The sequence below is a fragment of the Gymnogyps californianus genome, chromosome Z, assembly GCF_018139145.2.
Source record: "Gymnogyps californianus isolate 813 chromosome Z, ASM1813914v2, whole genome shotgun sequence".
In the NCBI taxonomy this organism is placed as follows: domain Eukaryota; kingdom Metazoa; phylum Chordata; class Aves; order Accipitriformes; family Cathartidae; genus Gymnogyps; species Gymnogyps californianus.
Window position 1 is genome coordinate 53872858 of NC_059500.1, and position 14676 is coordinate 53887533.

Sequence of the window (14676 nt, forward strand, 5' to 3'; positions counted from 1 at the left end):
TTTCTTGTATATGATTAGTGGATATTAACCTTAATTTCATCTTCAGTGTCTCTTCATTGTAGGCACTTGTCTGGTCTGAGATGCATATTAAATAACGTCTGATAGTGTATTAAGGTGCCTATAGCATTAGCAGTGCCCTCTGCAGGCTTTTATTTGGTAAGCAAAGAGAGCTGTAGCAACTTCACTCTATTTTGATTACGTATTTATACTGGTTGAGCTAGTTCTTTTTAAATATTTTGCTAGCAGAGCATCATCTGAACTTTGGAATTTTATTCCCAAGCTGCTTGGAAATAAACACGGAGTGCTGTAAGTGAACATCCACAAAGTGCTACACAAACAAATTACACGCTTGTTTCAAGAGCCTGGTTTCCTATCAGTTTGTGTGTTACAACCATACAGCATCCTGGGCAACAGGAATTCCAGTTTCCATCTCTCTTCCCCTTAGGACCTCATCTCTGTCTATACTGACCTGGCTGTGTCTGAAAGAAATGGGTGATCAATTCAGTTTTTAGTTCTTTGTGATCAATGACTACACTGAAAAAAAATCAGCTGTTTTATAAGGGCCTTGTGTCAGATTCAGCCAAGTTGATACTGAGGTAGAGCTGTCCCAACATCCCTAAAATACTGCTGCAAGTACAGCTGAAACTGTCACTGTTGGAATAGGCATCATATTTTGAGCTGTTTCCTGTTCAAATCCAATGTAAAACATTATTTTCGAACTCTGCTTTTTTTTTTCTATTTGTTAATGGTCTATCTCTTGCAGCTTAAAATATCTTCCAGTTGCATGACAAAACTCAGAAATCATTTCTCTTTTGGTAAATTACATGAAAACTGATTGCTCATCCCAAATCATTGATTAAATGGTAGCCCATTCAATGCGAGAATATCAGCATGAAGTAGAGCCTTTTCATTACTGTATTTGTGAGTGAATTGCTCTTCTTCATGCCTGTCCCCTGCACATCAAACAAAATATGTTTTCCAATCAGGAGGCTCAGAGCAGTGAGGACAATTATATGCCAAGAGTTCTGACTTGTGGTCTGAGACCATGCAGGGACATCTGTGTGGTCTCTAGGAAGTCACCCAAGTCTTTGTTGTTAAAATTTTGCTAACGCTATGTGCCTCACCAAACTGTTATGTGTGTAAATTAGTTACAGAGACAGATTCCAAGTTGTTTGTCAAGCAGAAGCTTCTACTTAATTCAGCTGAAGATCTGAAGGGGCGACATCAGGACTAGCTGGTAATATACAGGCACACAAAAAGTGTGAATACTCTCAGTTATGTTCTTAGGTGGACCTCACAAATATTGAATAACCTATCAGAAAAATAAACCCATTAAAGAAGAATGCATTAGAAAAATTATAGAGAGTTGGTTGACTTTATCCACATTTAGAAAAATCTCTAATTAACTATCCTGTGGCCTGTTTAGAGGTTTGATGTTTGTAAATAAACACTGTGTGGAGCTATAGAGCTTGTTCTTCTGGAGATATAAATTAGATAGCATCAAAACAGCAAAATAAAAGGGGAAGTGCTATATGAACTTCTGCTTTTAGGCTACGCTCCAGTAGTCACATTTTTTCAGTCACTGAACCATGCCAACCTTTCAGCAGTTCCTTGACAGAGTTAAGTAGACATTTTCCTAAATGTAATCAAAGCACTTGTTTTCAGTGATATGATCTCAATAAAAAAAGAGAAGCATTTCAGCTTTTGTAGACCATACCCACAAAACTATTGAGTGGGAAGCTAACTGGTTGGAATGCTGGCAGAACAAAACACAATTCTGTACACTGATGCTTACTTGTTTTGGTAAGCATGTTATGTATCATTGGATGCCAGTTTTCCAGCTTGCATACTGCTTTATGACTTGGCTTAATACTTATAGTACATAAAGGACAATTAATGCAAAATAAGGACATGCTCAGGCAGAAATGTTTCCATTACTCATCTTTTTGGAATCATATGACGAAACATAGCACCAATTGTTCTTAAACAATCCTGGGAAACACAAGTGACAGGTGTATTTACAGTCTTACTATGAATAATTACTAGGTTTTATTAAGAATACTATACTTCCATATTAAGAGTTATTTTTCTGTTTTACTTATGTAGGTCAACGAAAATTGCTGGCCAACCCCAAATATATTGAAATAATCTCTGTTACTGAAAATGCGCATGCCTGATAGAGGACAGATGCAGCAAGATATTTAGTCAGAAGACTCCAGTTTAGCAAGGATGTGCTTTAAGTGCCTCAGTGACTCACATTGGCTTCAGTGGTACTTAAATACATTAAACACTTCAGTACTTTTAGTGTGCCCTACTGTAAAGATGAGAGGTTTTTATTCACACATTGAAAATTAGTGAAGCATGTTTTTAATGCACTCCTAAACCAGGGCTACAATATCAACTCTTAAATACTTTTTTAATCGTTGATGTTTTGCCCTAACAAATGCCAGCTCAATATTACTTTACTGGTAGTAATGAGAACATTATTTTATCAGTGTGTAAGTCCAAGGTGTTCTCATCACTTGAACACTGTTGGCTGTTCTCACCCTTTCATGTCAAAAAGGGCACCAAGGGCAACAAGAATGATCAAAGGCGTCAGGACTCCAGGCTGCTGACTAGGATCTGACCCAGGGTTAAGCTCAGTGAACAGGATGTGGAAAATTATTGTACGTGACCTGAAAAGGACTGTAAATGTGAATGTACATTTAAGATATGAGTGAGGACATGTGCATGTTTCACTATTGACTTTCAAGACTGATCAGCCAGAGAGGAGGAACAGGATCAGGCCACCTGCATGTCCATGCTTATGTGAGTGTGGTTTGTGTTTACGTGGGAATCACGGAAGGAAGAGATGAGGGGGAAACATTGCAAAATCTGTCAAACTCGATGGTATGAATAAGGACCTGGTGTTCACTGTCCCTTCCAGTATAAGACCTAGGGAGTATCCAGTGAAGCTTGCCTTTGGATAGATATTGAATAAACAGAAAGAGGAAGTCAGTGGGTCCACTTCTTGGGTAGGCTGTTATGTTGCAGACCCAAGTTTTCTCCCCGTTTTATGATTTTTTCCAAAATCAGTGGATCAGCCAGTATCTATTGTTCCTTGAAAAGCATGAAGAAGGTTGTATAAAGGATAAAAATCATAATGCCCAGAATCAAAATCACTGTCATTTCTGTGTCACCTCCATTTGGGATGCATAATACATAGTCCGTGAGCAGCCCCCAACATTAAATGAGGCAAAACTCTAATGCTTCATCCACAGTATCCAATGATCCTCCTCCTTCAGCTTTTACTCAGGCAACACATTTCAAAATGCCATGTCTGTGTTCTTTGACAGAGTATCCATTTTATCCAGAAACCATATACAAATAGACAGAATTCTAATTAATCTTTATTGACATAAAAAAGGAACCTTAGTGACTCACCAATTACAAAGTAATTTTTAATAGATGGATTTGCAAAATTTTATTTTCTGTTTAATTCCTCTGATAGACATGTGAGAGCTTATGGGAAGGCACACAGGCAAAACTGTTCTTGCAACCTTTGCTTTGTCAGCTGGAAAAAATTACAAGCTTGCAAGGCTTGTAAGCAAGCACAGGACATGCTTGACTGAAGTCAGTAGAAAAATTAAGTGTATAGATCTAGTCCTTGAAGCTGTTCAGTTTTTGCAGCTTCCGTTGAACGTAAAAGGGCTTCAACGAGCTTGGCACCCCCTCAGTGCCCTAAACAGGATTTAGCTCTATGTATACATGGGACAACCAAATATGCCATTGCTCAGCAAAATCTGGAGAAAAGATAGATTTGAAAGAAGTGCTTGTTCATGTGCACATGCTGTCTTGAATCATGTCACATTCCTGGCCTTGTGAGACTTCCATCTTGTGATCCTCTTCCCTAAGTTTTATAACAGTCCTTGAAATACTGACATTTCATGCCTCCTTCCTTCATACTCCCACTAAGAACTGGATTTCAAAATAATACATCTCTTGCTGAGACAGCAAAATAAAATACCCATGTTACAGGCGGAGTCCTGCACTGTGTTGCAAATGTGGCTGTAAAGGTCTGAGGAGAAGTTTCCAAATGTGATGTGAAAATCTGAATTAAGGAGCTGAAAACTGAGCTTCTGCCAGTAGAAGAATACAAGAGGTGCAGAAATACAGGATTTTGTACCAAGAACACGACATTATAATTTCATTATTGACAAAACAGGTGGAACCGCTTAGCAATCTGGTGTTTCAACATGTAAATGACAGGTAAAATACAAGCCTCCCTCATGTCAATAGCAATGGAAGGTACCACTGTTATGCCTGTTTGACAAGGCCTAGGTGTTATTAAAACTGTAAGAACACTAGAGCCGGATTCCAAGTCTTTGTTACAAAATGCATACATGCTGCTAGTGCACAGCAAATAAGTTTTTTAAAAAGAAGAAGAAAGACACAGCAAATATTTTTTTTTTAAAAGGAGAAAGAAAAACACATCTCAGCAGTATTGTTGTTTTCCCTCAATGTTTCCTACGAGAAGCAACTCGAGCTGTTCTCATGGCATTCAGAAACAGCCCTCACACACACCCAGCATCCCTGAACAGAGCACAGTGCTTAGGCATTAGACAGCTTGTCTGATTGTATTTGTAGAGTCTGACTTGAAATGGCACCTTAGTCAAATAGCATGAAATATTCAGATCTCTATATTTGTAAAGTAAAGCCTTTAGAGACTTACCAGCAAAAAGGGATTATTGGAGACATCAGCCATGTACTCTGACTCTGTTGTTGTTAGTTATGTAGGTAAATATGTTAACAAATGTGTTGTCATTTTATTTTTGCTTTTTCTGTGGCTGTTGGCACATACTGCTTAAGAGAAATTTGAAATATGAAATATGCAAAGGCGGGCAGGGGAGAGGAGAGGAACCAGACAGAAAATAAGACTGAAAACCATTAGTCTAGCATACAAAGAAACCTTTACTAATTAAATTCCTAATTACTAATTTAAATTCATAATTAGAGACCCCCATCAAAATCCTGTTGCTGTTTGAGACACACAGTATGCCAGGATTACGTGCCCAACAGCCAGGACAGGCATTAAATAACTGAATAGCAACACAATTTGCTTAGCTATGAAACTATTTTCTTTTCACATCTTCAGGGCTGCTTAGTAAAACATGCTTCAGATTTTTAGCAGCCTGTTCCCTGTTTTGGGGGCAGGGGCAGAAGTATCATAGTTACCATCTGTCATTGTCTTTTTTTAATACTACTTGCTTTGTTCTTGCATTTTGCCATGGTTTTTTCTCTAGATGATGGGACCTTATTATGACATCTTGTTTTTAATTCTCCATTACTCTGTTTGGTATTGGGTCTTTCTGCAGTACCTGAGCTGATGATTTATTCAACTGAATATCACTTGGCTCCATACCATGATACCTTGTATAATGCTGTCTGTAAGTTAAAGGGCCTTGCCAGGGCAGGGTTGTTCAGTAAAGGCAGAACTAGTGCAAGAAAGGTCTCTACCATTTGCTATTGCGTTAACAGCCCTACCAATCTTGTGGTCTGCTGCATTGTGAGAAGTAGCAAAGTTGCAAAGTCATGCCGTGTAGCTGTCGGAAGCAGCCCTGAGATGGCATCTTGTTAGATTTAACCAAGTTTGTTTTGAAAAAGAGAGAAGTGAATAGGTCACTAAAGCATGTAACCAATCTGCCTAACTTGAGATAAGATCTGTTAGCAGCATAGTGGTCAGCTCAGCAGAGCTTAACTGTAGAGAAGCTGGGACAACTTTTGTTTCTTGATTGCTTTCATATTTTCAGGGAGAAAAGTCCATTTGAGTGGGTACAGGGATCAAGTCAGCTATATTTCTGCTCACAGTTTTCCAAATCTCTTGGAAAGCTCTGCTTGGAGCTCAGACTGTTCCTGCTTTCCTAAGGAAAAAAATCGTGCTGCTGTGCAATGAAGAGCAACTGGAAGTTAATTGATTTTTATTTTTTGTTAACAGACAGTTATATTTGAGTATGAATATAATAGCGCTATGCATCTATGCTTCCCTATTGAAAAAAAACCCTTTAATATTTAAAAATAGCAATGTGCAGGGCTGTAGATAAATACGACGGTTAAAGCAGAAGGAGTATAGACACTGCAGAAGTGGCTGCTCTAAGAATAGGAGTCACAGGAGATGTCCTGCTCTTGTACAAAGATGATTGCTATTAAAACTAGTAATAATGAACACGGGATGTTTTACAGAAGGTAACAGACTCCTCCTTGCCAGGGGGCTACGTGCAACAGTAGGCTTTAGCTGCCCTGGCCAGCCTCATCGGTGACCCCACCAACACATCCTCTGCCCATACACCCAAGAGCCCCCTTTAAGCTCATGCCCAGGCACCCAAGCCTTGCCTGAGCTGAGCTGTAGGTAGGTCTGTGCCCCGCCCTGTCCCCTGCCATCCTGACTTACTGCTTTTCCTGGCCAGACCGTCGGCCCATGCTGTAGATTGCTCTGTCTCCAGGCCTGGCTGGCTGCACCTAACTGGATCCCCTGGGTGGGTCTTGGACCGGACTCGTCGCCTTGGCTGGCGAGGGGTGTTAAGAGATTGTGTCACCAGCCCTGGTCCTGCTTAGGCACCATGGGGCTGTGCCCTGCTGGGGAGGGCATGGTGCTGAGGTTGCCCTCTGCTCCTGGTTCATAGCCCCTCATGGGGCAGTCCTGCTCTTGGAGCTCACTGACAGTTTGCTGTGCAAGGATAGTAAAACTAGTTATATGGGGATGGTAGTGAAACCTCAAGAAATATGGGTTTTATTCCTTTGATGTCCTTCCGTCTGCTTTTATTAAGGTACATGTTTGCCTTCTCCATCAGTAAAATAGTATGATAGTGTTTACACACACTTGGAAAACACTTGGAGATTCTCAGATAGGAGATACTGTGTTGATGCTTCACTAGCTTAGCAAACCATTAAGTCAGCTAATTAAATCCCTTTCTCAGGAAATTGTGTGCTTCTTATGAAATAGATCAGATAGCAAATAGCAAAATTCAGTACAAAAAAGTAGTCCCTATCTTGAGTCTTCCTATGTGAACTCATACCCATAGGACAGAAAACGGGGCCAAAATAGGCTGCCTTGTTCCTTCTGAGAGCAGCCATCTTGAGTTTTCAATGCAGTTACTCCTACTTTTTCAGGAACGTAGTCAGCTATTTTGCTGCTGCTTTTAGCAGCAACTGTTTCCCAAAGTTAGAAGTTCAAATAAACGTGGTACTGTGACGCTGGGGTGTATGGCCTGCTGTTTGGGCAGACACTTTATGAAAGCGAGTAAGTACTTCCCTGCCTTCAAGTATATTTGCTGTAGTACAGTCTGCTGTCCTTCAGTGGGCTTCTGTAAATTTATCACATCTGCTTATACAAAGCAGCTTGCAGCACTGAGATCTCCAGTTACCAGTTTTTGGAGGAAAACAAGCACGACCTTATCCTGTTGTCCCGGCCTTCCAAAAGCCAGAGGAGGAACCTCTCTTTTCATGAACAAAAGTGGATTTTTAAAAGACACTGTATCCTGTTAAAACACTAATAAAAAGAAAAGTTCGAATTAATCTACCAAAGTGGAAAAATTCAAAGAATTAGGCTGAAAATACAAGCCGGATTCCCTAACTTGTTCCAGTTTTGTTTCTCTTAGCTCCCTGTGACTTTTTGGATTTAATTAACAATTTAAAAGGCTTTCAGGGACGTTCATAGTCACAAGGAGGGGTTTAAACCAGGTTGTGTCACTTTTGCCCCCACAGACTGGCTAGCATGATTTGTTTCAAATGCTTTTGTAGCTGCTCTTCACAGAGCATATCTTCATGGCACAAAGCCCAATTCTGCAAAAAGCAATGCTATGTTGTGCCTGCGAACGGCACACACACACACATTAGCTGGCCAATGCCTGCAGAATTGGAGCAGCAGGCAGGGGAGTAACTTGTATCTGTCATCTATGCGAGTGCTCCCACTGTCAGACAGCTATGAAGTGAAAGGCTGGCATGGAGCAAGCCTGAGCATCTACCTACACATGGGAATGACTAGCTCACAGCAGTCACCACGCAGGACTGAAGAACGATTTACGTTGTTCCTTATTCCTGCTGTGAGGTTTCTGGTTTCTGAACCAGCAGCAGGCCCCTGTTCTAGAACATTTACTTCATGACACTGTGTCCTGGTTTCGGCTGGGACAGAGATAATTCTCTTCCTAGCAGCTGGTATAGTGCTGTGTTTTGGATTTAGTAGGAAAATAATGTTGATAACACACTGATGTTTTTAGCTGTTGCTAAGTAGTGTTTATATGAAGTCAAGGATTTTTCAGCTTCTCATGTCCAGCCAGCAAGAAGGCTGGAGGGGCACAAGAAGTTGGGAGGGGACACAGCCAGGACAGCTGATCCAAACTGGCCGAAGGAATATTCCATACCATATGACATCACGCCTAGTATATAAACTGGGAGGAGTTGGCTGGGAGAGGCGGATCGCTGCTCGGAAACTAACTGGGCATCAGTTGGCGAGTGGTGAGCAATTGCATTGTGCATCACTTGTTTTGTATATTCTAATTCTTTTAGTATTATTAATGTAATTTTATTATTATCAGTATCATTATTTTCCTTCCTTTCTGTCCTACTAAACTATCTTTATCTCAACCCATGAGTTTTTTTTTCCAATTCTCTTCCCCATCCCACTGGGTGGGGGGAGTGAGCAAGCGGCTGTGTGGTGCTTAGTTGCCGGCTGGGGTTAAACCACGACACACTGCAAGATGAGAGCTATTTCTCATGACAAGTAAGGTTTCAATATATATCAAAGCAGTGCACATGTTCTTGTTCTCTTGGGAAAAACCCAGATTTGAACAAGTGTCTGGCCAGACACCAAGGGCAAAACTTTTTTATTAAAACAGACCTTTTTTTTATTTATAGGCCTAAGCAATCAGAGTCTCTTGAGTAGGAACTCAGTAGTGGATAACTGCAGCTTGTTACTCTTGTTTATTAAAGGGGGTTATGAAGGAAAATTAATACAGGCAACACTTACTGGGTGGGAAACAGTGTCTCAAAAGTTATAACTCCAGGAAAGCTGGTGTCCTCACAGGTATAGACGTCAGCATGTTGTAAAAAGGGGTTGTGTGATCTTTAAGACAGGAGCACAGAAGTGGAGAAGATCTCATGATTATGATGTCCAGGAGCCCGATGTCACAAGACCCGAGTCATACAATCCCTTCCATAAACTTACTGAGCTTTAGCTGTAAACAAGTTTGGGTTTTGCCCTGCCACTTTCACTGAAAAGCTGCTTCTGAGCCTCCCTAGTCTAAAACTCTCAAGAAGCCTAATCTCTACACTGCATTTAGCACAAAGCCACTTTATACCTTTGTTTCTATGCCACTATTGACTTTTAAACAACTCCTTTCCATCCTGGTGGACTATTCCTCCAATAACCTAAATGAGATATTTTTCTCAACAGCAATGCTGTCTTCTGTCTCAGGCAGGCAGGCAAAATCCAAGGAATACTGGTGTACTACAAAGGGCAATGACAAAAAGCACAGCTATGCAGGCTTGGAAACAGGAAGCTTAATTATCTCAGTTATGATCTTGTTTTGAAATAACATATCAAGGCGCAAATCATGTGTGTAGCCCAGAACTGGAGTTAAGTTGTGCTGCTGTAACTGACAGGGTACCTGAGGCAGATCAATTAAAGAATGAAGCTGAAAATATGCAGATCAACAAAGGATGCATGACTTATATCAAGACCCAGCACAGAGAAGATGCATAGGTTGATGACCTTTGACTTGAGAAAATCCTTGGCCTTCTCTACATGGGACTGTGAGCCCATCTCTCTACTTAATTTTGCTAATCGCTTCCTACAATTCTTCATAGCTTTCCCTATTGAGTCAAGAAACTTTCGGCTTCTGCCCATTAGCAGTTCTCCTGTCAGGCAAGATGTGCAACTAAATCTCCATGTTTCAGACTGTAGCCAGTCACCTGGAAGCACCAGGAATGTTAAGGTATCCCAGTGCACAGTTTGGCTTCCAGCATAATGGCGCCCTTGTCTGAAGTACCAGAGACTGGGCAAGGTCACCAATGGCTAACTGAGCAGAGCTGGCTTGTGCCCTGAAATGGTTTGCAGAGTATGTCTTGTTCAAGACTGTCTTGACTGATGCAAGAAAATTTTTCACACCCTTGGGCTTTTTCCACCTTTCTCTCTCCAATGTGGGGTACAATTGTACAACTCAGCATTGTGGAAATCCTGGGAATACCTGACCCAACCAGCTTCCTCCCAGTGGAGGCAACTGGGGCTCTGATCTTCTGTTCTCTTGCAGCAATTGTCATACACATTTTCAGTTTTGGAAAACTGAACAACTTCATAGAGGTAAAGTTTGAGGCTTGTTATAAAGAACTTGAAAAATCCTTCATAAACTGTAACACAGGGGCAATTAAAACAACTGATCCAGTGGTTTATTCTGAAGTTAAACTGTTAAATCTATGTCAACAGCAGAATGTATGGGAAGGTGGAAATAGTTCCCATTCACAGCATATACTAATCTTGATCCAGCTCTGTGAAATTTAGCTCTCATGTAAATAAGCTTCTTAGCTGGGAATTCACCAGATTCTCCATCTCTAAGTTTGCTGAATCAGATTCTGCTCCTGGCTTTGAGCATTTAACTAGTCCAGAAGCAGGCTCTATCTCTGACATCTTCCCCAATATCTCAGCAAGGTCTACACTCTGTGGTTTACATTTTACTTCACGACTCTTTAGGAGCATGAGGTACGTTCATGGCAAACATACAGAAAATCAAAGACTTTGCATGGAGGTCTAAATATGTTGCTTTTGCTTAATAAATTTACAGCTGTCTTGCTGCTTCAGTTTCCTCACCAGTCTGAGACAGCTTCATGGACTAGGGTTGCAATACTCTGGGGTTGTACAGAAGCATCCCTCAGCAGTTCATGGCTTCTTACATGAACCAGGAAATTCTTTGAGCTCAGAGCTTCATCAGACTTTACTATTCTCACAAAAATGCTGGGTCCCTCTTGAAACAAAAATTATTGACCTTCTGCTGTTCCCTTTTCCCACCAAAAGCTTCTCCTTTCTTAGTGACAGTCTCACGTTTATGTGTCTCTTCACCGATATCTAGCTTCTTTGTTCTGCCAGGTTTTACTTTACTGCTCCATGAATACAAGGTGGAAAGAGTTATTTCACTGTTTGTCAACTCAGCATTTTGGTATAGCTGTTGCCAAGCTGGAGCATTGTTAAGCCTGACAATTGTCTTTTTTAGATCTGGGAAGAGTATGTTCATCATCTCACCTGAAAAAAGGTGGATTTCATACACAAATGCAGTCATCCAGTAGCACAGCAATCTTCTTGCTAGCAACATTTCCATTGCAATTAGAACTCTAAATTTCTGACTAGATAGATTCCCCACCTCACCACAGAAAGCCCTGTCTTTACCAGCTGAGACTCATGTAATCATCTTGCCCCACTGCTTGAAAAACACGTATGCGTAAGGAATGCACTTAAACCCACTCTTTAAATTTCTACTGCATATGGTTTGTTTTATTTCTGTATGTAAAGTGGTTTCTAACACAGACTTTGCATGAAAGACATTTCACTTCTCACTTGGAAAAGCCCATTAAGGAAAGAGGGTTGTGAGTAAACAAACCTCAGCTGCAAAAAAGGGCAGTAAACATAAAAGCCAAAAGTAAATACATCTGAACTCGATTAATGTTTCTTTCAAGTCAGCTTTTAACAGTGTTTGCATGGTGCGCTTACCTGTGTCAGCTACTTTTTCCTATATGGCTGCGTATTGAAGTTGAGTGAAATATTACAGTGGACTGGCTATAAAATAGTATTTCAGGGCACACTTGACAACATGCTGAGGAAAACCAGGATGTCTTGTCAAACCAGATGGCAGTTGTTGATCTGGGGCTATACTTTCAGGCCACGCTTTCATCACAGTATAAGAAAAGTCAGCCAATTACAAAGGAAGCTCGTTTGTACAACAGAATTACAATCAAAGGTCACTTTGGGTTAGAAAGGACTTCTGGAGGTCACTTAGTTGACCCTCACAGAAAGAAAAGCCAACTTTGAAGTTAGATCTCTTCCAGTAATGGTGATTCTCTACAGTATAGAGATGGTTTGTAAAACGTTTCTCCTTTGCTATTTTGTGAAGTAGGAAGATACTAGTTTTGGTGGCAAGCAGCATGTTTCTGTCAGGTGAAGGCAGAAATTCTGTAACAAAAGATAACTGCACTATTTCTTAAGAAAGATACAGGCGTTTGTTCATTGGCAATCCAAACCTCTAAAAGGCATTTCCAACTGCTCCCAGTAAGCCATCGTCAGAATCAGCTGGTAGTTTTCTGGTATGCAGACCTAAGTCTTGTAAGACAACATTTCAACTGGCCATTAGAAATCCCTGCTCCACTTCAGTGTTCTTCCAAAGATATTAACATTCTTGATGTTAACTGTTGCTTTCAGCCATGTCTGTGCTATGGAAATCAAGTAAATGGAGTGGATTTAGGCTGTTGCTGGTATGAAAGTGAATGTGGCACAGAACAGAGGTAATCTTACTCTCCTCTGTGCTGCTAATCACAGAGCAAGCTGCAACTCACAGATACTAGAAATGTTGCTGTGGTAGAAAAGCCCAGATGAACCTATTGCAAGCCCTTAAAATCTATGGTAAATAGCAGAGGTGAGGAATGAGCAGGAAGAATAATCACCCAATTTGCCAGTCGCGCCCGTGCTAAAATGGCAAATATCTCACTCATAGCAAAGCACGTCAGAGGATTGCAGAAGTAGTGTTCCTTAGCCAGACAAGAAGAATTAAATACTTAAGAACTTCTTTTTATACTTGCTTGTGAAAAATGGTCATCATTAAAATTCTTTTGGCGCTTTTGGTGACTAAACCAGTGAGTAGACTCTTTGCACATCTTTTCATACAAACATTCCACCAACTTTAACTGAATCCATACCTTTATACAGGACACTAACATGCTATTGCTTATGACATTCTCCTAGTTGGGACAAACATATGGAGATGAACAGAGGTACATATCAGAAAAGATAACGGAAGCTTCCTATGCAAGGTATCCACTATGTGACTCTAAAATGCCAGTTGAGAGTGTAAGTAAGTTTTAAGGTCAATCTCTACAAACTACTCTTTATATTACATCTAAAAATATCTAATATTTTATGGTCTAATAATATCAGCTCTTGACTCACTGTAAACTTCAAAACTATCAAAAAAACCCAAACCCCCAAACCCTTCAAACATTTTGCAGGCAGTTTACCTGTATCTGAAAACTCTTACTTCAGCTGTTTCAAGATAACAGCGTGTAAAACAGCAGCTGAAGCAGAAAGAACAGAGACTCATCGTATCACACACGTATCATATGCTCAGTGGTTTACAGTAAAAAACAACTCATGCATGAATTCATAGACACATATAGACTGGTCAAGCTGCTGACAAACTAACTTTCACATACCAAGATGTGACAATCATCCTGATTTATTTTTATTGTAGTTCATAAGTACCCAGTGAGAGCTGGTAAAAATAGAAACTTGTAAACCAAGATACATTTCTGAGTATTCTTACGGTTATTACAGTAAATAGTACTATTGCTCCTTCCATATGAGATGGAGCGGACAGGGCATAGGATTGTTGTGCAAAGCTGAGCTGCCTCTGCCTAGGGATGCCAGGTGAAACCTTTCAGTGTACAGACGGTTACGAGGGAAAACAGGGTAGTGTTTGCTATGCCTGTAACATGGGCAGGAAGTGCTGCCCACACCTGTTCTTCCCTGCCCACGCCAAGGCAACATTTACTCAGCAGCATAAGATAATGTCAAGATGACTTTCATTTCAGTAAGGAACAATGATAATCACCATAACCTAATTTCAAAGGCTGCGATGTACTATTTGTGTTCATCCACATAAATTCAGTTTGAATTACTTCCATTTTATGATTATGAAGAAAAAAGAAAAAGAAAAATGCAAAATAAAGTCCTTCTAGGATCACAGTCGGTTAGATTTTTCACTGTGGCTGACAGAAGGGGCTCATAGTTCCCAGCAGACTACAAATCTGGCACAGGGAGAAATTGCTTGACCTTATGCACTGACCCTTAAGTATTGCTAGATGGTGCAAGCCAGGGCAATCCCCAAGCTGCTATTACATCTGAAGCTAAGCAAGGCTTCAAGAAGCTGCCTCAGATTCTCTGACATCTACCTGATTTGCCATGTCAGCAAGGACATATCAAGCCTAGTGTGGATTTGTCTCAGCTGAATCCAATGGCTACAAATGAGTATTTAAAGGTACCATACATAGATATTAAAGTAGAGGTGATGATAGAGAGATATTCGGTTTTCTCTTCCACAAGTAAAATCAACAGCAGCCCTGCTATTCAAAATCAGCTATTCTGGTGAAACAGAAGAGGGTATGAATGCTGTCTGTCTGGTCTGATAGCAGCACTGGAGGTCCACTTCGTGCTGGAGTAAATAGCTGCAACATGACACTGGAGAAGCAGCTCCCATGTAAATCCAGAGCAAGTGCTATGAAGAAAACCTTAACATTACTGATATGATATTTTCTGTGAAACAGATAGCACTCTTCCAAGAGCAAGATAATGACAAAAGTAGTTTCCATGTGAACACCCTTCTTCAATCTTGCTACATCTATCTTAGGAGAAAATGCAGCTCACCAGAGCCAGTGCTCTTTGAAAAT